The sequence below is a fragment of the Pinus tabuliformis genome, chromosome X (assembly GCF_031772625.1).
Source record: "Pinus tabuliformis cultivar Carrire ecotype Pingquan chromosome X, CPIR1, whole genome shotgun sequence".
Taxonomy (NCBI): domain Eukaryota; kingdom Viridiplantae; phylum Streptophyta; class Pinopsida; order Pinales; family Pinaceae; genus Pinus; species Pinus tabuliformis.
The window spans coordinates 955,417,709-955,441,258 of NC_142308.1; the positions used below are offsets into that span (position 1 = coordinate 955,417,709).

Consider the following 23,550-nt stretch of genomic DNA (forward strand, 5'->3'; position numbering starts at 1 on the left):
CCATGCTTTTGATGTGGTCTCTTCTTTCTTGTCATAGAATCCTTCCTTCCTGTCTATTTCTTCCCACTGCTCCTGCTCTTCTTCTTCTCTTCTGCCTTCCAGCATGCCTAGTAGCAGTGGGGGACTCAATTTGAGGCCAATCCAATTGACCTTCAGCCTCTGCATGGAGTGCTTATACATTGGCACTCTCCTTAATGCCTCCCTCATCCTCATTGGGGAATGATATTCCCTGATCTGCAGACTGTGTGGTAAGGTATTCCATCTCCTCATACATGCATGTACACAGTCATCCCCAAGTAACCTTTCCATATCCTCAAAATGTGCAATGGCTTGTGCTTGATCACTTATATATCTAGGGGCAATCTGAGGATTATGGGCAAGCAAGTTATGTGTGCTGATGAGTGCCATGGGGTCTGATGGCTCAGCTTTGATCATTAATGGCTCATTCTACTCCTTTATCATCAACCTTCTTATTTCTGCTGCCCTTAACTCTTCATGGTTCATCCATGAGGCCATGGCCATTAGTTGCAGGTCCCCTAGCCTAGAATTGGGGTCCCACACATTCATGTCTGTGAGGGCCATGTTATGCAGGTAGAATTCTACCATCTTTGCCTTATCTTCTGATGTGCTTTGGTCACATAGGTCCATAAACTGCCTGTAATCTTGGAAAGGCATTGTGCCTCTTTGTGCCAAAGTCTTTATCTGAAATTGCAACCATTGGTCCTTGAGATACAGGCCATAGGATTTTGCTGGTGTCCTACATTGCAATGCCTCCATGGACCAGCTGGCCATGCATTCCAGTTGGGTCTGTTTCTCTTGTAGCTACCTTCTTAGCAATTCATTTTCTATTTCAAGTTGGCTTCTTGTAATTGCTTCTCTATGTCTGATAGCACTCAACTCTCTGCCCATTTCTCTGAGTTTGCTCTCTATATGGCCAATATCCTCAACCCCTTTCGATTTGGCTATTTGCATCCATCTATGGGTCCTTATCCTTTCTTTTTCTAATTCAAAAAACAATGGAATTACAATTTTTGTGGAATTATTCTTCCCCCCTCAAGAATACTGTAGTAGGAGCCAAAACTGGGCTTGGGATCAGGTTCTTGTAGCTCTGTTTCTTCCTCCTTTCCCTGTGGCTATCCTTCTACCCTTTTTCAAGCTTTTGTGTCTCCTGTAGTTTTGACAGGGTCTCCTGTAGAACTGTATGTGCCACCTGTAGGAATGTTTTAGGGTCCTGTAGTTCTACCTTTTCTTTCCATGTGGGGGATCTAGGAGTCCCCCTTTCATATGTGATAGGTGCCTTGGAAGGGGATTCTTTTCCTTTGGCAGAGGGTGAATCTTCAATAATAATTGGCACTTTTGAGGAAGGCTAGGGTTTCCCTGTTTTGATTCTTGTGCTCTTCCTAGCCTTGAAATACATTGAGGTCTACCTCTTCCTCTTCTATTTTGGCTTAATTGGTGTGCCGAGGGCAGTGAGAGTAGCGACTGTCTCTCTTTCTAGAGTCTTAGGGGACACTTCTGTCTTTTCTGCCTCTTTTTTGTCTCTGTTTGCTCTGTTTCCTCCTGCTATGTTTCTTCAGCTTTCTCCTCCTTTATCTTGGTTTCTTCCTTCTTCCCTTCTTGTGCTTCTAACTCACCAGTTGCTTCACTTTCTCCCCCTTGCTGCTCTTCCTCCTCACTTCCAGTAGGACTGAGATCATAGGTCAGGGTCTTTATGTCATCTTCAGCTGTCATGTTTCGGAAGATTTCCCATGCTATAGGGAGTGTAAATGTATGGAGGGCTTCTTCCACTAAAAATTTGATTAACCCATGGTGAGCTAGCTGCTCTGGATTTCCTGCTTTTTCTTTAGTACTGGAGTCAATAAGGGACTGCAGGAGGAAGTAGGGGATGTTGAGCTTCTAAGGGGCTGGAGTGTCCATGCCATACCTTAACTCATGAAGGATTCTAAAGTGGTAACCATAGAAAATGTTGTACCTCCCCTCACAGGAAATATACTTGATTATTTGGTAGCTAACCTCATCCCAAGGATATGGTATGCTAGCCCTTCTTATGCCATTTTTATCTTCTACAGGGGTTTCATTGTTTTGGAAGAAGGTTTTCTTAGCAGCTTGGCCAATTGGTTTCTCATCCTTGCTCCAAGGCAATCCAAGAGGAAGGGTAGTGACCCTACTGATAAATTCAGGGGTTATCTCCATGGAAAGGCCTCTAAAGGTGACAGTGGCATGTGTTCTGGTGTGAGGGACCAAAGAGTGGGCAAATTCTTGAGCAATTTCCTCATCAAACCCTCGGAATTTCTCAAAAAAGTTCATCCAATTTTCTCTTGTGAATATGTCCACTACTTGGGGATGTGCATGGAGCCTGGAGGAGTTGGTGGGTTCTTTCCTCATAAAACCTCCTATCATTTTGTTTATGCTTCTTTGGGAAACCAAATGAGGAGAAGGAGACACAATTTTTGAAAAAACAGAGAAACAGAGAGACTGTGTTTTTTTTTTAAGAAATAAGCAGAAATTCTTTTATGTATTTCCTCCACCTAAAGGCTTTATTTCCTCCTCAAAATCAAACCACTGCTTGCATATTTTGATATTCAATGGGGGTATGTATAGAACCTACCTCCTCATCCCAAGAATTGTGCTAAACCCCGTGTTTTCTCCCTTCAAAACAACTCACTGGCCCTCCTGTAGAAGACTGCTGTCCCTCCTGTAGAATCCTTGTAGGTTCTCTTGTAGAACCTGTAAGTGCTCCTGTAGAAAACACCGAGAGCAAGAATATGGGAGAGATCAATGGAGAATGATGGCTACAAGGCTATGGGGGCACGAGGAGATTGCAGAAGCATAGTTTTGAGGAGAGAATGAAGGAAGAGGTGGTGAGAGTGCTCAGGGAGGAGTGCTTATTGCTTTTTATGGATATTTCCGGTGATGGAGGGTGAGCTGGCCAAGTGTACGTTGGCCATATTTGGACCGTTTTTCCCCACCTACCTTTTCATCATGACCTTCTCCTCGTAATCATCCCTCATGATTGCATCAGAGTTCACACTTCCTCCACTACCTGTCCTTGACATCTTTCCTGAGTTGACTGTGCGCACGTGTGGGTGACATCTTCGGATGAATGGAGTCAACTAGATGAAGGTGGCCAAGTTAACTCGCCACATTTCCATTGTTCAACCTCAGCCATCTCGTTGTTGTTTCATGCCTTCTAATTACACACATGCAAACAGAGGAGCGGGTTAGTTACTTACCTGAGATCCGAATGCATTTGTCGTGAAGGCTATGGCTCTTTCTCTTTGCTGCATGCCTTTGTTTCTTTTGATGCATGTTATCTGCTTGCTAATGTGTGGCAGTGCTTTGTACAGGTTCCTCTCTGGCTAGATCTGATCTGCAGGTGTCTTCTTCAACCTTCATATTTGCACCCTCTGGATTTTAATGGGATCAACTGCTACAGGAATTCCTATAGGAGCTCCTGTAGCTGCTTCTCCCTTTGAAACCTCAGCTTCTTTCTATACTTGGAGCTATGAGGATGATTCCAGAGATGTAGATAGAGATGGAGAGGTAATAGGTAGGATTCAGGTGAGGTGGATGGTGGTTTTTTTTTTCCTGTGTTTTTCTAGGGCAGGAAGAAGAGAGATGCTTGGGATGTGATGCAGGCTTGGAAATGATGGCAAGGAGGTTTGAAGACTACAGGAGGATTTATAGATATTTTATGAAGCTTCCCTGTCCCTCAAACTACCTTTTATATCCATTTCTGGCTCTCTGTAATTCCTACAGGAGCCTCCTGTAGAAAATACAGTTTTTGAAAAAGAAGCACAGTGAGGTGAAAAGAATGCCAAGAGTGATGGAGAAAGGTGTGGGAAGGTAGGATAGGTGTTGGTATTGGTTTTAGGGCTCCCTTGGCACCTTTTGCTGCTTTCTATAGTCCTCCTGCAAACCTGCAATGCAACTAGAAATTCATTTTTCTTTTTCTCCTTTTTTTTTGAAAACTAGGGTGCCTCAGGGAGGTTTTCACCCTAATTACCTGCTCTAGGTGCCTCCAAGGGAGGTTTTCACCCAGAGATCTTATTTTTTTATTTTTTTGACATCACTGGGTTACCTCCAAAGAGGTTTTCAACCCAATGATGGGACTCAAGCGCCTCATGGAGGCTTTCACTTGAGTCCTTAGTTTTTATTTTTTCTTTTTCTTCAGTGAGTGGATGAAGTGGAGGCCAAGACATGCTCCACTACCATCACTGTCTTATTAAAATTTTCAATGAACTCTCGCTTGGAGAGGGGTTTCTTGTAGACTTTCAACCGATGTCCATTGACAAGCATGGGAATGGCTTCATCATCAATGGTTCTGATCAGAACTGAACCATTGTCATTGCATTTCTCCACAGTGTAGGGTCCCAACCATCTTGTCCTTAGTTTTCCCTTGAAATCTTTATATCTTGAATCATAGAGCAGTTCCCAATCTCCCTCTTGGAATTGCTTCTCCTTGATGTTTTTTTCATGCCATATCTTTCTCTGACGTTGAACTACCTCTGTATGGAGAAGGGCTTGCATTCTATGTTCATCCAATCCATTGAGTTGAAGTAATCTTTCTTTCTGTGCATGGATGAGGTCTAGGTCTAGTTGAGCTGCCATCCTCAGGGTATTGAATTCAAATTCTATTGACAACAAAGCCTTCTTCCCATAGACCAGCTCATAGGGTATGAACCCTGTAGTGGTCTTCCATGTTGTATTGTAGGGCCAAGTGGCCTCAACTAATCTGTCCACCCAGTCTTTTCTACTGTTTCTCACTACCTTTGCCAAGATCCCTTCCAATGCTCTGTTAGTGACCTCCACCTACCCATTGGCTTGTGGATGGTAAGGGGTTGAAGTCCTGTGCTTGATTCTATGATGTGTGAGCAGGTCTTCAATCAGATTGGAAGTAAACTGACTACCTTGATCTATGACCAATTCTCTTGGATAACAAAACTTGTAGAATATGTTCTCTTTCAAAAATTCAGCTACTTTTTCCTGTCACTTCTTTGATTGCTTTTGTCTCTGCCCACTTTGTCAGGTAATCGGTGCACACAATGATGTATCACTTTTGCTTTGAAGGAGGGCCGATAGGACCCACAAAGTCCATGCCCCACTTCTCGAATGTCTCAAAGGTCACTTGAGGTTGCATGGGCATCTCATCCTTTGGAGTAGGTTTCCCCATCCTCTAGCATCGTTCACATTGGCTGATATATCTTGTCACATCCTGATGAAGAGTGGGCTAGTAGTAGCCTACTTGCAGTATCTTGAAGGCGATTCTTTTTGTTGCAAAATTACCTCCACAAGGCCCATCATGACAGGTCAGAAGGATGTCAAAGACTTCCTCCTCCCTAACACATCTTCTCAAGATCTGATCTGGGCCAAGTTTGAAGAGATTACCCCCAATCTAGGTGAAAGGGGCACTTTTCCTCACTATCTTGCTCTTCTCTTTTGAGGATAGATGTGGTGGAAATTCTGCTAAAACCAAGTAGTTTTCTATATCAGCAAACCATGGAGAGAGTACTGAGATAGCAAACAGGTGTTCATCTGGCATTTGGTCATCCACAATTCCTTCTTCACTTGCAGGCAAATTTACTCTAGACAAAAAGTCAGCAACAACATTTTCTTTACCAAGCTTATCAATAATGTTCAAATCAAACTGTTGCAGTAAAAGCAACCATCTAATAATGCGAGCATTCACATCTAGTTTGTTCATTAAATATCTAATTGTAGCATGATCAGTGTGCACAAAATTTTGATAGCTTATGATATAATGTCTGAATTTGTTTAAATAATGCACAACAGCTAGGAGTTCCTTCTCGGCCACCATATAGTTTAACTCTACCTTTGACAAGTTTTTGCTTATAAAGTATATGGCATAAGGCAACTTCTCGTCAATTTATCCCAAGGCTGCTCCTATTGCTTTGTTTGAGGCATCTGTGTGAATGTGGAAAGGTAGGGCCCAATTTGGGCCACTCAGAATTGGGGTAGTCACGAGCTTGCTCTTCAAGGTATCTAGGGATTCTTGACAGTTTTCTGACCATATAAACTCGACATCTTTGCCTAAAAGGCCAAACAAAGGAGAGGCCAGCTTGCTAAAATATTTAATGAATCTCTGGTAATACCCAGCTAAGCCTAGGAAACTTCTAACATCTCTCACCTTTTGAGGAGGTGGGACCCTTTGGATGATGGCAATTTTGTTGGGGTCCACCTACAGTCCTTGTTGAGAGATTGCATGACCTAGCATGGTCCCTTCAGTCATCAAAAATTCACATTTTTCCAGACTAAGGGACAAGTTCATCTCAATACATTTGTCTAGAACTTTTCCTATATTAGATAAGGCTTCCTGAAAGTCAGAGCCATAAGGAGTAAAGTCATCCATGTATATCTCTACTGCATCATGAACTAATTCAGAGAATATACTCAATACCGCTCTTTGGATAGTGGCGGGAGCATTACACAAACCAAAAGGCAGGACCTGGTATTCAAAGGTACCACAAGGGCAAGTGAAAGTGGTCTTATCTTTGTCTTCCGGGCTGATTTGAATCTGATTGTACCCACTAAACCTCTTTAGGAAAGAGAAAAACTTTTTCCCTGCCAGACTGTCTAACACTTGATCTATGAAAGGTAAAGAAAAATGGTCCTTTTTATTGGCTTTGTTCAATTCCCAATAGTCGACATAGATTCTCCACTTACCATTTTTCTTTGGTACTAGCACCAAAGGAGAGACCCATTCACTGTCAGAGATGGGATAGATGAATCCTACATCAAGCAATTTCTGTAGTTCTTCCTTAACAATATCTTTAAGTGCTGGATTCATCCTCCTTTGAGGCTACTTGACTGGCTTGCAATCCTCCTTGATGTATATATGATGAGTACATACTGAAGGGTGCACTCCCTTCATCTCCTTATAACTCTAGGCGAAGGCATCTAGGTGTTTTCTCAACAAGCTACACAGTTCCTTCTCCTGGGAAGTGGATAGGGATGGATTAATCTTCAAGGTTCTTTCTCGGCTGAACTCTATATTCTTAACACAGAGAGAGGTGGAGTCAGCTGCACAAAGATCAATTGAGGGGTTGTTTTGGGTTTCTCTTACTATGTCCTCTAATGGTGATACACTGGGAGATGGATTCTGAATTAGATTTTCAATCATATCATCCTCATCTTGCTATTTCCCCCCCATGGCGATTCCTAATGCGCAAAGCAGTACAGAATAGACTTCATCCTCATCTTCCTCCTCCAACCAGAGAGTAAAATCATGTTCTAACAAGGGTTGGGCAGGAGGATATAGGATTAACTGCTTGGAAATATGCCCGTTCTTTATGGTCATGTTCCCAGCTCGACAGTTGATGTAAGCATCGGCAATAGCCAACCAGGGTCTTCCCAAAATGAGAGGATACCCAATGAGCTTTACCTTTGGCTAGAGAACTAAGAAATCAACAGGGTACTCTGAAGAATCAATGGAGACCATCACATCTTCCACAATCCCCTTAGGGGTCACGGTGGAGCGGTCTGCAAGTTGTAGCACAGTTGTGGTCTTCCTCAAGGAGCCCTGGAGGTTGAGTTTGAGCATTGTGTCCTTTGTCATCACATTAATGGCAGCTCCCAGATCAATCAAGGTGTGTGGGATCATGGTGCCATTGATGTGGACATTAACTACTAGGCTTCCAACGTCCAGATATTTTGGATAGATTACTTGCCCTAACATCAGGTCGGACAGTTGCCCTATGACATTGATGGTTGGGGCATCTCTCTTGCACCTTCCTGGATGCCTAAAGCACTTCTCTTTGATCAACCTATTGTAGATAGGAACATCTTTTATGGCTTGGAGAAGTAGTATCTTCACACATAAATGTTTCAATTCTCCCAGGAGTTTAGTTTATTTCGAGGTAGGCTGCACTGTTGAGGATAGTCTCTCAGGAAAGGGTGGAATTGCTTTAGGTTCACTTTCCTCTTTATCTTCCTCAACCTCCCTGGGTGGAGGCTGGATATTTGGGAGAACTTTCCCAGATCGCAAGTTAATTTCCTGAATCTCCACAGCATAAGTCGGGCATGATGGTTCCCCACTATACACTTGCTGAGCTTGTTTGTTGTTTAGGTTCGAATTTGGCTGGGCAGTCATATGGGGTTTCTTTGGCAGAGCAGGAGGTAACGGTTGTGGTTGGGCAGGTGGTGGAGGCAAAAGAGCAGGAGGAGAGTTGTATTGGGGTATCCACCCCTAATGATATGCATTCCACTGAGGTTGCGGCTGAGCATAGGATTGAAATGAATGGGTGGCTGGTTGGGAATGATATGGAGATGTGAAGGACCAAGGAGGAGGTGTGGACCAAGAAGGATGAGTAGGGGGGCCCCAAGAAGGTATGGAAGTGACTTGGTTGGGGTTGTACTATGCCTGAGATGTCCCTTGCATCCCCTGCTGATATGGTCTAGGTCCTTGCGACCTCCTTTGGTTTATGTAATATAGCTGTTCAGTGACTCCCTCAGCCCCTTGATATACAGCTTTAAGTCCGGGTAAGCAAGGACACTTGTTCGTAGAATGATTTTCTTCACAGACTGAACAAACTTCTATAGAGTTCAATGGGCATTCATTCCTAGGATGCCTCCTGGTACATCTAGGGCAAAAAATGGCCAAAGTCCTCTCTTATTCCTCTTGTTTCCTTTTGATATGTAAGGTATCCATTTGCATGGCAAGAGTCTGCAGCATCTCACTCTTGAAGTCTTCTAGCATGTTTCCAATTTCTCCTTTAATGGATGAGCTAGAGGAAGAGGTACTGGCTATGGGTTGACTCCCCCTACCTTTCTTTTTGGCTGCTCTAGAATGGTTTCTAAAAACAGTCTTTATGTCCTCATAGGATAGTTGGTAGATGTCTCCCCCGGCCAGTAGATGGAGGGTGTCTAAAAGATCTTCCCGAATTCCCCTGAGCAGGACCCGCTTTAGAGATTCAAGGTCAAGTGTACACTCGACCCTTTTGCAACTGAGCTAGAACCTCTCTTCATAGTCCTCCAGGGACTCATCACTTCCTATGGTCATTCGAAAGATTTTTTCTTTAGTATCTTTTGACCTACAATAGTCTCGATACTTGTTGTTAAAGGCTTGTTGCATCTGAGCCCAAGTTGTGATGCTATTGCCTGGTAATCCCATGAAACAGCGTAAGGCTGCATCCTTGAGAGTAGAAGGGAATAATTTCAACTTTTGCTCATCTTTCGCATAGTCATAGGTTCGAAAGATAATAGCAAACTCAAACAAAAAGGTGTCAGGATCTTTTGTAGTCAGACCATGGAAATGAGGTAGGGCGAAAGGGCTTATATTCTTCATTTTGGTGTCCCCATTGGTCTCTCGAATGGGAAAGGTACCCTCTATTCTCTATCCATTCCCCCTAGCATTTCTGTGTTCAGCCATTGGCTCCAAAGGAATGTTTTCTTCTTCTTCTTCCCCTATAGGTTCTTCAAATATGTCTGGTTGTTCACCTAAGGGTTCTTCTTGATCGTAGCTACGAAGAAGAGAAAAGGTTGGCTGTGTGAAGCAGTGGGGGTGTTGGGCAAATTTTTTCCTGAATTATCTCTATTCCTATGAGGCATGAAGGGAAATCTTTTGGGTTGGTTTTTGTTTCTTTTTCCCACACTGATAGTACCTGCAAAACTAAAATTGATTGAACAAAACAAATTGCAACTAACTGAAATGAACTTACTGAAATGAAATTTGCAGAATTGAAAAGGAAAGCAAGGAAATGCATAACTTGAAAGGAAAGGAAATGACTATTCTACTTTTGCTGAAATAAACTATTAGCAGAATGTTGCAAGAAGAGAATAGAAGAAAGTAGCAATCACAGAATACTCTAATGCTTCCCCAGAAATAGTGCCAAAAAGATTGTGAGCACCAGTATTGCAGCAATAATGCTACAACTCCTGGGCTGCCTTCTTTACTCTTATCAACTCGGTAGTTCGTAACAAACTTAGAAGCGACGGTGCTGTATGCACAAGTACTAGTTATTACTCTAGGTTGTCACTTGGTCAGCCGGTGTAAGATCACTAGGAGCTCAATCCAACTTCTGTGGATTCCAGAAGAAGCTCTAGATGTGATGAAAGGAAAGAAAGATAGATGCTATTCTAATTGCAGAAAGGAGAAAGACTGAAATGTAAAGCAAACCAAGTAAATCCTACTTAACCAACTAATCCTACTTTTGCAGAAATCACTATGAAAACCATGAAAAGAATGCCATTTATCTATTCAAAGAAGTAAACAACATCTAACTAAGCTATTTCTAGAAGTAAATGAGCAAAAAAACATCTTTTTGGATTTTTATGTATTTTTATGTGAATTTGACATGTATGTGATTTATTGTTTGTGAATGTGGCAGCGAATAGGTGGTGTTGAAAGGCGGTTTTGGGGCTTGAGAGGATGTAGGATGGTGTGGTTGGGTCCTAGGAGGTCTCAGGTGGCCTTCTAGAGGCTTTTCCCAAACTCGGCCTTCAAAAGAAAGCCTACAGGAAAATCTACAGGAGGACACAGGAAATCTACAGGAGGAAAAACAACGTTCTACAGGAGGCCTACAGGAGGAGGCCGGGAACAATTTTGGCTATTTTGAAGGTGTGAGAGTGGGTGGAAAAGGTGGATGAAATTTGGAATGAAGTGTTAGGGCACCTAGGGTCTACCAAGAATCATTAGGAGAGAGAAAGATGATTGGATTTGCTGAAGGAGAGAGGAAGGAATTCTATGGAAAATGCAGGAAACTAAGGTAGAATTGAGGGGAGACTTGGGCGACCTGTAGGGCATGGATCAGATGGAGGATGGGATGGCTAATAAGTTGATCTACTGTGAGAAGATATATGCTACATAGACAATTGACAGTCAACCAATGAGATGAAGCAAGCGATGAAATAAGTGCATCTACAAAAATAAAGTTTTGCATCAAACTAATCTAAACTATGATATATGAAAGGAAATGTTGATAACTGCTGCAAGAAAGGAAAGCATGGGAGAAGAATATGGTAAATACATAAGTGAGCATGATGGAGAAGTTTTGAAGAAAAGAAAACTAGACTATTAACCAACTAAAAAGCTGTAAACACTAAAAGTCCTATGAATGAGGGAAATCTGTGTTTTTGGGGCAGCAAGAGGGTTTTTGCCTTACATCATGGTCCCAAAGGGAGGGAGAGAGGCCAAGGCATTGTGCTAGCCTTTTGAATCTTTCTTTAACACTACTTAACATGCTATAGAAAGCACAAATGGAAGCAAACTACTGAATCATCAAAAGCAACCTATTTTTAACCATGAAAGAAATACATCTAACAACAATCTAACCTACAACTGAAATAAAACATACAAATACAAGTAAAGAGGATCTTGGCTGCTTGGATTGGGCCCTAACCCAAGATCTTTAGGCCTTTGAGGTAACTCAGTGCTAACTCAAAAAGGATTCCATCTTTATTTCCAAATTAATAACAAGATTACATGAAACTGTCAAAATAATAAGCTCGAAGTTGAGTAGAGTTTACATAAGCAAAAGTACAATAAAAATCCAACAAAAATACGACCCTAGTGAGGCCCTAGGCCTCTCTACTTATACAAATGAAGCTACCAACAACTTCCTTAAAATCAAGGAGGATTGGCTCCCAAAACTCAAGATAGTCATCAGTCAACCTCCACTTGCTCAGCTGCCTGCTAATGCATGACTTGGCTACTTGTACTCCTAGCTGAATAAAGGGAAATTCGAAGTGAGGAGTAATAAATGAAGGGGACTCCCTCCTATAAGTCCTCTCCTTTGTCCACTTTGAGTTATTGTTGTCATTTGTCCACTGGATCCTTGACTTTGACCATAAAATTCATCAATAATCTGCATTAAACACATATTAGACCACATGGCATCATAACTAACTCAACTCACTCTATAAGCATAAATATAATTAGAGAATCATACAATAAGCTAAGAGAATGGTTGATTTGACTAGGTTAGGAGGTAAAATGAGCCCATATAATTACCCATTTATGAGGCTCTTCACAAACAACGCCATGATCAACATCGAGTGCCTCACAAGTTCCAGGTGGGCGATAAAGTTTGGCTACATTTGCAGAAGGAGCACCTCACTAGGCCCCACCGCAAGCTTCACTCGATCTGATATGGCCCATACCCCATCACCAAGGTTATATGATATGGATCTTAGGGGGAGGCCCCCAAGATATAGAAAATTGAAATGGATCTTGGGGGAGGAGGCCCCCAAGATTTGAAAATTTGAAATGCTAGAAGAAAATTGCAGAACACCCAATAAAAAAAACCAAAAAGAAACCTTTTATTAGAACGGAGAATAACTATAAAAGCTACATTGTGGCAGAAAAAACTGTCCTTTTACAAAATGTGACTTGTTACTTATAGTATTTTTTAGTTACAATTCCACTAGTCAATTCCATGGATGAATGAGTACCATGGGTGGATGTCACAATACCATGGGAAAATACCATGGGTGAATGAATACCATGGGTGGATGTCACTTACAATACCTTGGGTAAATTCCACGGGTGAATGAATAACATGGGTGGATGAATACCATGGGTTGATGCCATTTTCTATTTGGATCATTCCTCCCTCCTTAAGAAGCAATGGTCCCCATTGCATAAAGTTCCCTCTTGTGAAGCCTTTGTTGAATATGAAGATCCATTGAAGAGAAGGGTTTTATGTGGTTAATCCATAACCATGATGAACGAAGATCCGAGGATAGAGATACCCTATAATGCTTGTGACCAACTGTGATACTGATAGTGTGCGGCCTAGCAAATGGACTTTGATGAAGTGTGGGTTTGTGGATGACCCATAACCATAATGAATGAAGATACGAGGATAGAGATACCCTGTAATGCTTGTGACCAACTGTGATAATGACAGTGTGCGGCCTAACAAATGGACTTCGATGAAGTGTGGGTTTGTGGATGACCCATAACCATGACAAACGAAGATCCGAGGATAGAGACACCCTGTAATGTTTGTGACCAACTGTGACTAACAGTGTGCGCCAAGAAAATGGACTTCGATGACAAGGATTTTGGGTGTTGACCCATAACTGTGATGTTGGTTGTTGATGAAGTAGCAGATGCCTACATAGCCTAGGGTGGGAGGGCATGTATCCAAAGAACCCAAGGTGAATGCTGCTATGCTAAAACTGATGAATGTGAAGCAGGTGCCTACTAAAGCGGGGTGGGAGGGCAGGTCTCCAAAGGGAACTCGCTCTGAATGCTACTCCAGAATTAAAATGGACATAACTCAGTCAATATAACTCAGAATATTTATTATCACCTAATAGAAGGACCATTTTACTTCTTCCCAGGTGTTGGAAATCCTTATCTGGACACTCTAGAATCTCAGATTCGCGTTGCAACTTCTCCGTCGTCACAAAAGTTCTTAAAAAATAGCTGATTTTAAATCAGCAATATCTCCCACATCCGAACTCTGATTCGACCCATTTTTTTTGAAATTGAGTGTTTTTTGAGAGGAGCTTAGATCTAAAATCACTTTTATGAAATTATGCATCAAAATTGCAAAAAAAATATAGGAGCGTTGTCATCCACGAATTGTCGTCATAAACATTTCTGCAACATAACTGATTTTAAATCAACGATATCTCCCTCATCCAGACTCCGATTCGGCTGATTTTTTTTGTTTTTGAATTTGGGTATTTTTCTGCAAGAAATCCAGATATCTTATTGGTTTTTGTAAATTTTGCACCAAATATTTCATATCTGATCTGCAATATCTCCGCCCAAAAAACAGTCCTGCAAAAAAATGAAAAAAGAAAAAATCTTCTTGCTTGGCCTAAGAAAATGCTCTGTGGAGGACGTAGCACATTCCTGAAGTTTGTTGAATATTGCTGCAAAATTTGAAAATGAAATATTCATCAAACTCTCATTCCCATGGAATCATAACCTGCTCTTATACCATTGATCCAGATCTTAGGGGGAGGCCCCCAAGGTCTAAAAAATTGAAATGGACCTTGGGGGAGGAGGCCCCCTAGATATGAAAATTTGAAATGCCAGAAGAAAATTGCAGAACACCCAATAAACAAAACCAAAAAGAAACCTTTTATTAAAATGGAGAATAACTATAAAAGCAACATTGTGGTGGACAAAACTGTCCTTTTACAAAATGCGACTTGTTACTTATAGTATTTTTCAATTACAATTCCACGGGTCAATTCCATGGGTGAATGAATACCATGGGTGGATGTCACTTACAATACCATGTGTGGATAAATAGCATGGGTAAATTCCATGGGAGGATGAATATCATGGGTGGATGAATACCATGGGTTGATGCCATTTTCTATTCAGATCACTGTAGGTGACAATGCCTTCGAGCTTAGCATCCCACCGTTCCTTGGTTTGCAGAAAGTGTTCAATGTATACCACCTTTGGCCATACTTTCCATCATTGTTGGACACATCCGACATTGCAAAACAACTCACACCAATAGAGCTCAACCCAGACTACATGGAACATGCCACAATTGATCAACTTATGGACACACAAATCAAGAAAACTCACCAAGAGAGGATCCAACTATACCGAGTTCACCAGGGCAAGTGGTTCACCAGGGACCAGGTTCAACATAAATTTCTTCACCTCATGGAGGCTCTTCAAGAAATGGGGACCATTTCTTCCTAAGGGGGAGGTCTAATCTAGGTGGATATTGGTGGCCACTCACATATTCTAGCTAGAACTCTAGTTAGTTTCATCTGTTTCCTTGTTTATTTTAGCATTTACTATTTTTGGCAGTTTTTCGGGTCCTGAACTTTTGGAGCAATTTTGTCCCCGTAAATGGCGTTTTTTTGAGGTCTGCAGCAAGCCAATGCCTATACAAAATCCCATAGTACTCAAAGATACATTTCCAAGGAGGTATCATATGTGCCAAAAAAAGGTAATATGACCAAGTTATGGCCCTGGGAGGTTGGCTGCCCAACTAACCCCAATGGGGCCCACAAACTCTTAGAGTTACATCTCCCGGGGTTAGGGTTTTTGTTGTTTATGGTTTTCTCTTGTTGTTCAATAATAAATAGGTCCTTGAGCCTCATTGTAACAATGTTCAAAGGCATATAGCCACCACATCTGTTCTCAAAGATAAGCTACCATTGCTCGAGCTAGTTTATTTCCATTCTGTTTGTAAGCATATTTCAATATTTTGATATTAATGAAGAGAAGTGTTATTTCTGCTGCATCTATGTATTTATGGTTATATCTGTAATTTTTTGCATTCCTGTTTAAGTTCAGATTAGTGGTATCAAAGAGGTATTCTCTTTTTGTTTTTTTCTTTGCATGTCCCCAACAAGGTCAGGGTATAAGGAGTTAGGGATCAAACTAGTTGAACCTTTGCAAGACTAGCCTCACAAACTCCAATGACCTCCCGTGGCGAAAGAAAAGAAAGATGAGTGGGAAGGAGATCCTTTCAAAATATTGCTCGAGGAAGCTTGAGTGACAGAGGAATGCAATGATGGATAACTTTAACCAGATCCTCCGACGAATACCCAAAGGAAACACATCTTCATCTAATAGCGACTCTAGAGGAGCCACTCCTTTTAAGGTACGAGTTAACTTTGATATTCCTATATTTGAGGGACAAATAGATGAAGACACTATAAATAAATGGGTGAATCTGTTGGAAGGATATTTTTCAGTTCATGACTTTTCCAATCGGGAAGAGATTACTTTTTCACTTCTCAAAGCCGCCCCACACGTCAAGGACTAGTGGGAAACCTATTGTGAACAAAATGGTGAGAGGGAATCCTCACTATTTTTAGCCGCACCCACTTGGATTTCTTTCTGAGATGCCATCAAGGAATAATATTACCCAGTCGGGAGCTATGAAGATAAATATATAAAGTGGACAACACTATGACAGGGAAGGGACTAATATGTGTTGGAGTTCACAAATGTTTTCCATACCCTCCGGACGAAGTTGGGTATCAAGGATTATGGGCGGCATTTGGTACTCAAGTACCGCGATTGTCCAAATAATTACATCCAAGAGGAGTTGGAGTTCCTGTACATCTCCTCACTTGGCACGCCATATCGATACGTTGTCAAGATTGAGCATAAGTTTAAACAGAAGAAGTGAGACTTTGGATCTGCGAATATGAAGCAAGGAAAAGGTGCCCCCAAACCACAAAGAAAAGGCCAAAGCTAAGGTGGGGTGACCCACAATAACCCAACCCACCGAAGTTGCAAGTAAAGAAAAACACCATGAAGACAAAGAAGTACACAATAAAATGGAGTGAGTTCCATAAGAGCTCCACTCACAACACAAGTGTGTGTCGATCCAAGCAGTCACTAGTGGCCGAGCTAAAGACTTCTATTTCAGATGCATGTTTCGACACTGAGTTAGAACTCGACAAGGGAATGAAAAAGGGAAGAATATCATTGATGTGGAGACTAGTGCCACTGTGGCCATGACCAAGATCCAGAAGAATGAGCTTGAAGATCCAGAGGAGGGGGGATTCCTCTTCCACTCACAGATGTTGGTGAAGGGTTCTCTGCTTCGGTTCATTTTTTACAGTGGGAGCCAAAAGAACCTGATTTTAGCATAGGTCATGAAGTGGCTGGGTCTAACGATGAAAACACATCTGCAATCGTACACCATCGGATGGCTTCACCAACAACAAGATCTCCGTGTCAACCAACAGTGTCACCTTCCCTACAACATCAAGCCCTTCTCAAATGAGGTACTGTGTGATGTTGCTCCTCTTGAAGTTTGTGATGTGTTATTAGGACAACCATACTTGTGGAAGCGACATGCTATATATGAATCTAGACCTCCCTTTGTGATTATTACTTTGGGCAATAAGTTGTACAGGATACCAGAGGTAGCCCCACCTACCTCCATCTCTTTGATCACTGAAAAGTAATGTAGTAAGATCATTCCCTAGACTAGGAAATTTATATTTTCCTTATGATGAACCCTCAAGGCAAGAAGAAGGTTATGACCATGGCTTCTAGACAGGGCTCCTCAGCACAACAACAACATATGGACAAGGTTATGGAGGATTATAGGGACATTTTTGCCTCACCTATAGGGGTACCTCTGCACTATCAGGTCAAGCACTCCATCAATCTCACCTCAAGCGCGCCACTACCAAATGGATTGATTTATCGACATTCTGTTCTAGAGAACAATGAGATCAAGAGGAAGATTCAGGATCTGTTGTAGAAAGGGCACATCAGGCCAATGTCATCACCCATGGGAGTTCGATTGTATTGGTATAGAAGAAGGATGAGACTTGGAGACTCTGTATTGACTATCGAGTGATGAATAAGATCACTGTCCGAAATAGGTACCCAATACCATAGATAGATGACCTTTTGGACCAGGTCAAGGGGCAAAAATATTTTAGCAATATTGACTTGAATTCCAATTATCACTAGGTGCCTATTGAACCCTCTGATGTGTGGAACACTGGCTTCAAATCCAAGGAAGGCCTTTTTAGATGGTTTGTCATGCCTTTCGGGTTGATGAATTCTCTTGAAAAATTCATGGGATTGATGGATGACATCTTGCGACCCTTCACCAATGCATTCATGGTGATGTATTTAGATGACATCTTGATCTTCAACCATAGTTGGGAAGAGCACCTCCACCATATTTAACATGTCAGTGAAACCCTGCAATAGCACAAGATGCGTGCCAATTTGGAGAAATGCACTTTTTGCATGACCCATGTTCAATATATGGGGTACATCATTGATGAGTAGGGTGTGAATGTGGACCCATCTAAGATACAAGTCATTTGGGATTGGCTAGCCCCAACCACTCTAAGAGAGCTTTAAAGTTTTCTGGGTCTTGCAAATTTCTACCGCAGATTCGTGTTGGGGTTCTCTCAAATCACTTGGCCTTTAAGTCAAGTCAGTAAGGGTAGACTGAAAGCAAATTATTTTTGGTCTGAAACCAAACATAAAGAATTTACCGAGTTGAATCATCACCTCTACTCTGAACCAATTCTCACATTACCAAACTTGCAACAACCATTTGAGATTGAGATAGACGCCTCTAACTATGCTATTGGTGCAGTTCTTACTCAACAGGGGCATCTAGTGGCTTACCATAGTGAGACACTTTCAGACACAGTTTGAAAGTATCCCACTTACGACAAATAAATGTATTCCATTGTGTAGGCCTACCGTTAATGAAAGCATTACATTATGTGGAAGGAAACGATCATCCACACAAACCACCGACCCTTATAGATGATACAGACACAAGGGAAGCTACAGAACGATCACCATCAAAAATGGTCCACCTACCTGCAAAAGTTCCATTTGAAAATTAAGTACAAGTACAAGAAGGGCAACAACAATAATATTACAGACTAACTCAACTAACCACTAGTCATGGCATTTATCACTGTGCTCGACTCTTGTGGGAATGAGACTGGCCACATCTTTACCAGAGTGATCCAAATTTTGGCAGCATATACCAGACACTCCTGGAAGGGAAGAAAATTCCAAATTTTCACCTTCAGTATGCACTGTTAAGCCACCTGGGACACATATATGTTCTTACAAGTGAGCATTCCAAGATGATTTTGTAGGCGCACTACATCGGGTCATTGGACATTTCAGAGTAGAGAAAATAGTGGCGTAGTGCAAAAGTATTTTTATTGGTTGAAACTTCATCAAGATGTTGGGAAGTACAATAGATCCTGCACCAACTGTGCCACTTCCAAACCAACCATTACGAAGAAAGGCCTATATACTCCTCTACCTATTCCTATTTGACCTTCGGAATCTATCTCCATGGATTGCATGTTGGGTCTTCCTTCTACTAAGCACGACAACGATTGCATTTTTGTGGTCGTCGACAGATTCTCTAAGATGACCATCATGCCGACCTGCAAGAAGAATATCATAGCAGAGGCCATTGCTAAACTCTTCTTTGATCCCATAGTCCATTGTCTAAGATCGGGACAATAGATTATTGAGTGAATTTTGGTCAAGTCTGTGGCTGATGGTAGATACAAAAATTTCTAAGTCCATGGCTTACCATCCCCAAAATGATGGCCAAACACAGGTTTTCAACAGGATGATCATATACATTATGCGCATGTGCAACTTGAAGCATCCATGCACATGGGATGAAAGCCTCCGTTATGTCCAGCACAACTACAACAGAGCTCCCCACAACTCAATGAGCCACAACCCCTTTTAGGTAGGGCTAGGATTTCAACCATTATGTCCCATTGATGTGGCCATACCGTTCGCAGTTACTTAGGAAGATTTGGCTCACGTCTAATCCAAAGCTAACAAGGCTAACAACTTCATTGAGCACATTGAACACATCTTCCATTAGGTCAATGATATATTGGACAGAGCCAATGTTAAGTACAAGCAGTGCCATGATCAACATTGAGTGTCACACAAGTTTGAGGTGGGAGATAAAATTTGGCTACATTTGTAGAAGGAACGCCTTGTTGGACCACACCGCAAGCTTCTCCCACTCCGATATGGGCCATAAACCATCACCAAGGCTGTAGGTGACAATTTGTTTGAGCTCAACATCCCACTGTTCCAGGGTCTGCACCCAATGTTCAATGTAGACCACCTTCGGCAATACTTTCCACCATTGTTGGACACATCCGACATTGCATAACAACTCACACCAACATAGCTCAACCTGGATTGCATGGAACATGCCACAAATGATCAGATCATGGACACACATATCAAGAACACTCACCAACATAGGATCCATCTATACCGAGTTGTCAAAGCAGTCCAACTCCTTCACCAGGGTAAGTGGTTCACTAGGGACCAGGTTTAATAGAAATTTCCTCACCTCATGGAAGCTTTGCACGTAATGGGGACCATTACTTCCTAAGGGGGGATGAATGATCCAGGTGGATATTGGTGGCCACCTACATATTCCACCTAGATCTCTAGTCGGTTTCATCTGTTTCCTTATTTATTTAAGCATTTATTATTTTTAGCAGTTTTTTGGGTCCTGAACTTCCAAAGCAATTTTGACACCCTAAACGACATTTTTGTGAGGTCTGTAGCAAGCCCAAGGCCATAGACACAACACGAACCTACCAAAAATCTTGTAGTACTCGGAGAGACCTTTCCAAGGAGGTATTGTACGCACCAAACAAAGATGATATGACCAAGTTACGACCCCAGGAAGTTGGTTGCCCAACTAACCCCAAAGGGGCCTACAAACACTTGGCGTTACATCTCCTGGGGTTAGGGATTTGGTTGTTTAGGGTTTTCTCTTATTGTTGAATAATAAACAGGCCCTTGAGCCTGATTTTAACATAGTTTAGAGGCATGTAGCTGCCACATCTTTTCTCAAAGATAAGCTACCATCACCTGAGCTAGTTTATTTCCATTATGTTTGTAAGCATATTTCAGTATTTTGATATTAATGAAGTGAAGTGCTATTTTTGTTGCATCTCTGTATTTATGGTTATATCTGTAATTTTTTGCATTCTTGTTTCAATTTGGATCAGTGGTATTAGAGCGGTCTTCTCTTTCTGTGTTTTTTTTTGTATGTCCCCAACGAGGTCAGGGTATAAGGAGTTAGGGATTGAACTGGTTGAACCTTTATGAGACCAGCCTCACAAAACCTGATGACCTTGCAAAGAAAAAGAAAATAAAGATGAGGGAGAAGGAGAGCCTTTCAAAATATTGCTTGAGGAAGTTCCCGAGTGACATAGGAATGATATGATGGACACATTTTCCCAGATCCTCTGATGGCTACCCACAGGGGACGCATCTTCATCTAGCAACGACTCTGGATTCACCACTCCTTTTAAGTTACAAGTTAACTTTGATATTCCTATATTTGAGGGCTAGATAGATGAAAATGTCATAGATAAATGGTTGAATCTATTGGAAGGATATTTTTTAGTTCATGACTTTTGCAATAGGGGAAAGATTACTTTTTCACTCCTCAAAGTTTCCCCACATGTTAAGGACTGGTGGGAAACCTAATGTGAACTAAAGGACAAGAGGGAATCCTCATTTTTTTCAGTTGCACCCACTTGGGATTATTTCTGAGACTCCATCAAAGAACAGTATTACCCAGTCAGGAGATATGAATATAAATACTTAAAGTGGACCACACTACGACAGGGAAGGGACCAAGATGTGACAGAGTTCACAAATGTTTTCCATACCCTCCTCACAAAGTTGGGTATCAAGGATTCTGTGCATAGTTCAGTACTCAAATACCACAAATATCTACACAAGTACATCTAGGAGGAGATGGAGTTCCTGGACATATACTTGCTTAACATGACATACCGATGTGCTGTCAAGATTGAGAAGAAGTTTAAACAAAAGAAGCGAGACTTTGGATCTGCGAATTTGAAGTAAGGAAAAGGTGCCCCCAAACCACATAGAAAATACCAAATCCCAGGTGGGGTGACCTAGGACAACCTGTCAAAGCAGCAAGCAAAGAACAACACCACATAGATAAGGAAGGACATGGGAAAATGGTGTGAGTTCCATAAGAGATCCACTCACAACATAAGTGAGTGCCAAGCCAAGAAATCACTCGTGGCCGAGCTAAAGGATTTCGATTCAGACACATGTTTCGACTCTGAGTCAAAACCTGGCAAGGGGAATTCCAAAGGGAGTAAGATTATTGATGTGGATCCCAGTGCCACCGTAGCCACCACCAAGATCCAGAAGAACGATCCTGAAGATCCAGAGGAGGGGGAATGTCTCTTCCACTCACAAATGTGGGTGTAGGGTTCTCTGCTGCAGTTCATTGTCGATAGTGGGAGCCATAAGGACCTCATTTCAACAGAGGTCATGAGGCATCTGTGTCTATTGATGACAACACATCCACAACCATACACCATCGGGTGGCTTCACCGAGGATAAGATCTCTGTGTCAGCCAGTAGTACTGCCTTCCCTACAACATCAAGCCCTTCACAGATGAGGTACTGTGTGATGTTTCTCCTATTTAAGTTTGTGATGTGTTATTAGGACAACCATACTTATGGAAGAGACATGTTGTATATGAATCTAGACATCACCCTGTGATTATTACTTTGGGCAATACGTTTTATAGGATACCGGAGGTAGCCCTGCCTACCACCATCTCTTTGATCACTACAAATCAATGTAGTAAGATCATTTCCTAGACTAGGAAATTTGTTTGCCTTATGATTTGCCCTCGAGGCAAGAAGAAGGTTGTGGCAACAACTTCCACACAAGGCTCCTCCGCACAACAAAAACAGATGGAGAAAGACTTGGAGGAGTACATGGACATTATCACCTCACCTACATGGGTACCTTTGTGTTTTAGTTCAAGCACTCCATCGATCTGACCCCAGGCGTGCTACTACCTAATGGACCAATCTATCGATGCTCTATTCTAGAGAACGATGAGACCAAGAGGAATATTTAGGAGCTATTGTAGAAAGGTCACATCAAGTCAATCTCATTACCATGTGGGAGCCTGATTGTATTGGTACGGAATAAGGACATGACGTGGAGACTCTGTATTGGCTATCGGGCACTGAACAAGATCACTATCCAGAATAGGTACCCAATTCCAGGGATAGATGACCTTTTGGACCAGCTCAAGGGGGTTCAAATATTTTAGCAAGATTGATTTGAAGTCGGGTTATCACTAGGTGCCTATCGAACTCTCTCATGTGTGGAATATTTCCTTCAAAGACAATGAGGGCCTTTTTGAATGGTTGTTCATGCCTTTACGATTGACGAATGCCCCCAAAACCTTCATGATATTGATGGACGAAATATTGCGAACTTTCACCAATGCCCTCATTGTGGTGTATTTAGATGGCATCTTGATCTTTAGCTAGAGTTAGGAAGAGCACCTCCACCATATTCGACATGTCTTTTAAACCCTGCGACAACACAAGTTGTGTGCCAATTTGGAGAAATGCACTTTTGGCATGAACCTGCTTCAATATCTAGGGTACATCATTGATGAGAAGGGTGTGCATGTGGACCCAAGCAAGATAAAATTCATTCAGGATTGGCTAGCCCCACCACTCTAAGAGAGATTCGTAGCTTTCTGGGTCTTGACAATTTCTACCGTAGGTTCGTGTTGGGGTTCTCTAATATCACTTGGACTTTAAGTCAATTCACCAAGGGCTGAGTGAAAGAAAAGGTTTTTTGGTCTAAAACCCAACAAAAGGTGTTTATCGAGTTGAAGCATTACCTCTGCTTTGTACTAGTGCCCACATTACCAGACCTGCAACAATAATTTGAGATTGAGACAGATGCCTCTGAGTATGCTATTGGTGCAATTCTTACTTAGCAGGGGCATCCAATGGCTTACCATAGTAAGACAATTTTAGACACTACTAAGCTCTTATTTTAGTGAGTGTGGGTACACTTTGGGATCCGATAGTCCATTGTCTCTGATCGAGACAACAAAGTCCTGAGTGCATTTTTGTCAGGTCTTTGGTTGATGTTGGATAGAAAAATTACTAATTCCATGGATTTCCGTCCCCAAACTAATGGCCAAATAGAAGTTGTCAACATGATGATTGTACAAATTCTGTGCATGTACATATCGAAGCATCCATGCACATAGGATGAAATCCTC

General features: G+C 41.8%; 1 pseudogene; it reads right to left on the bottom strand.

Moving 5' to 3' along the window:
• The window catches only part of LOC149142864 (glutamate synthase 1 [NADH], chloroplastic-like), a 107,162-nt pseudogene that overhangs the window by 33,711 nt on the left and 49,901 nt on the right, over nucleotides 1-23,550 (bottom strand).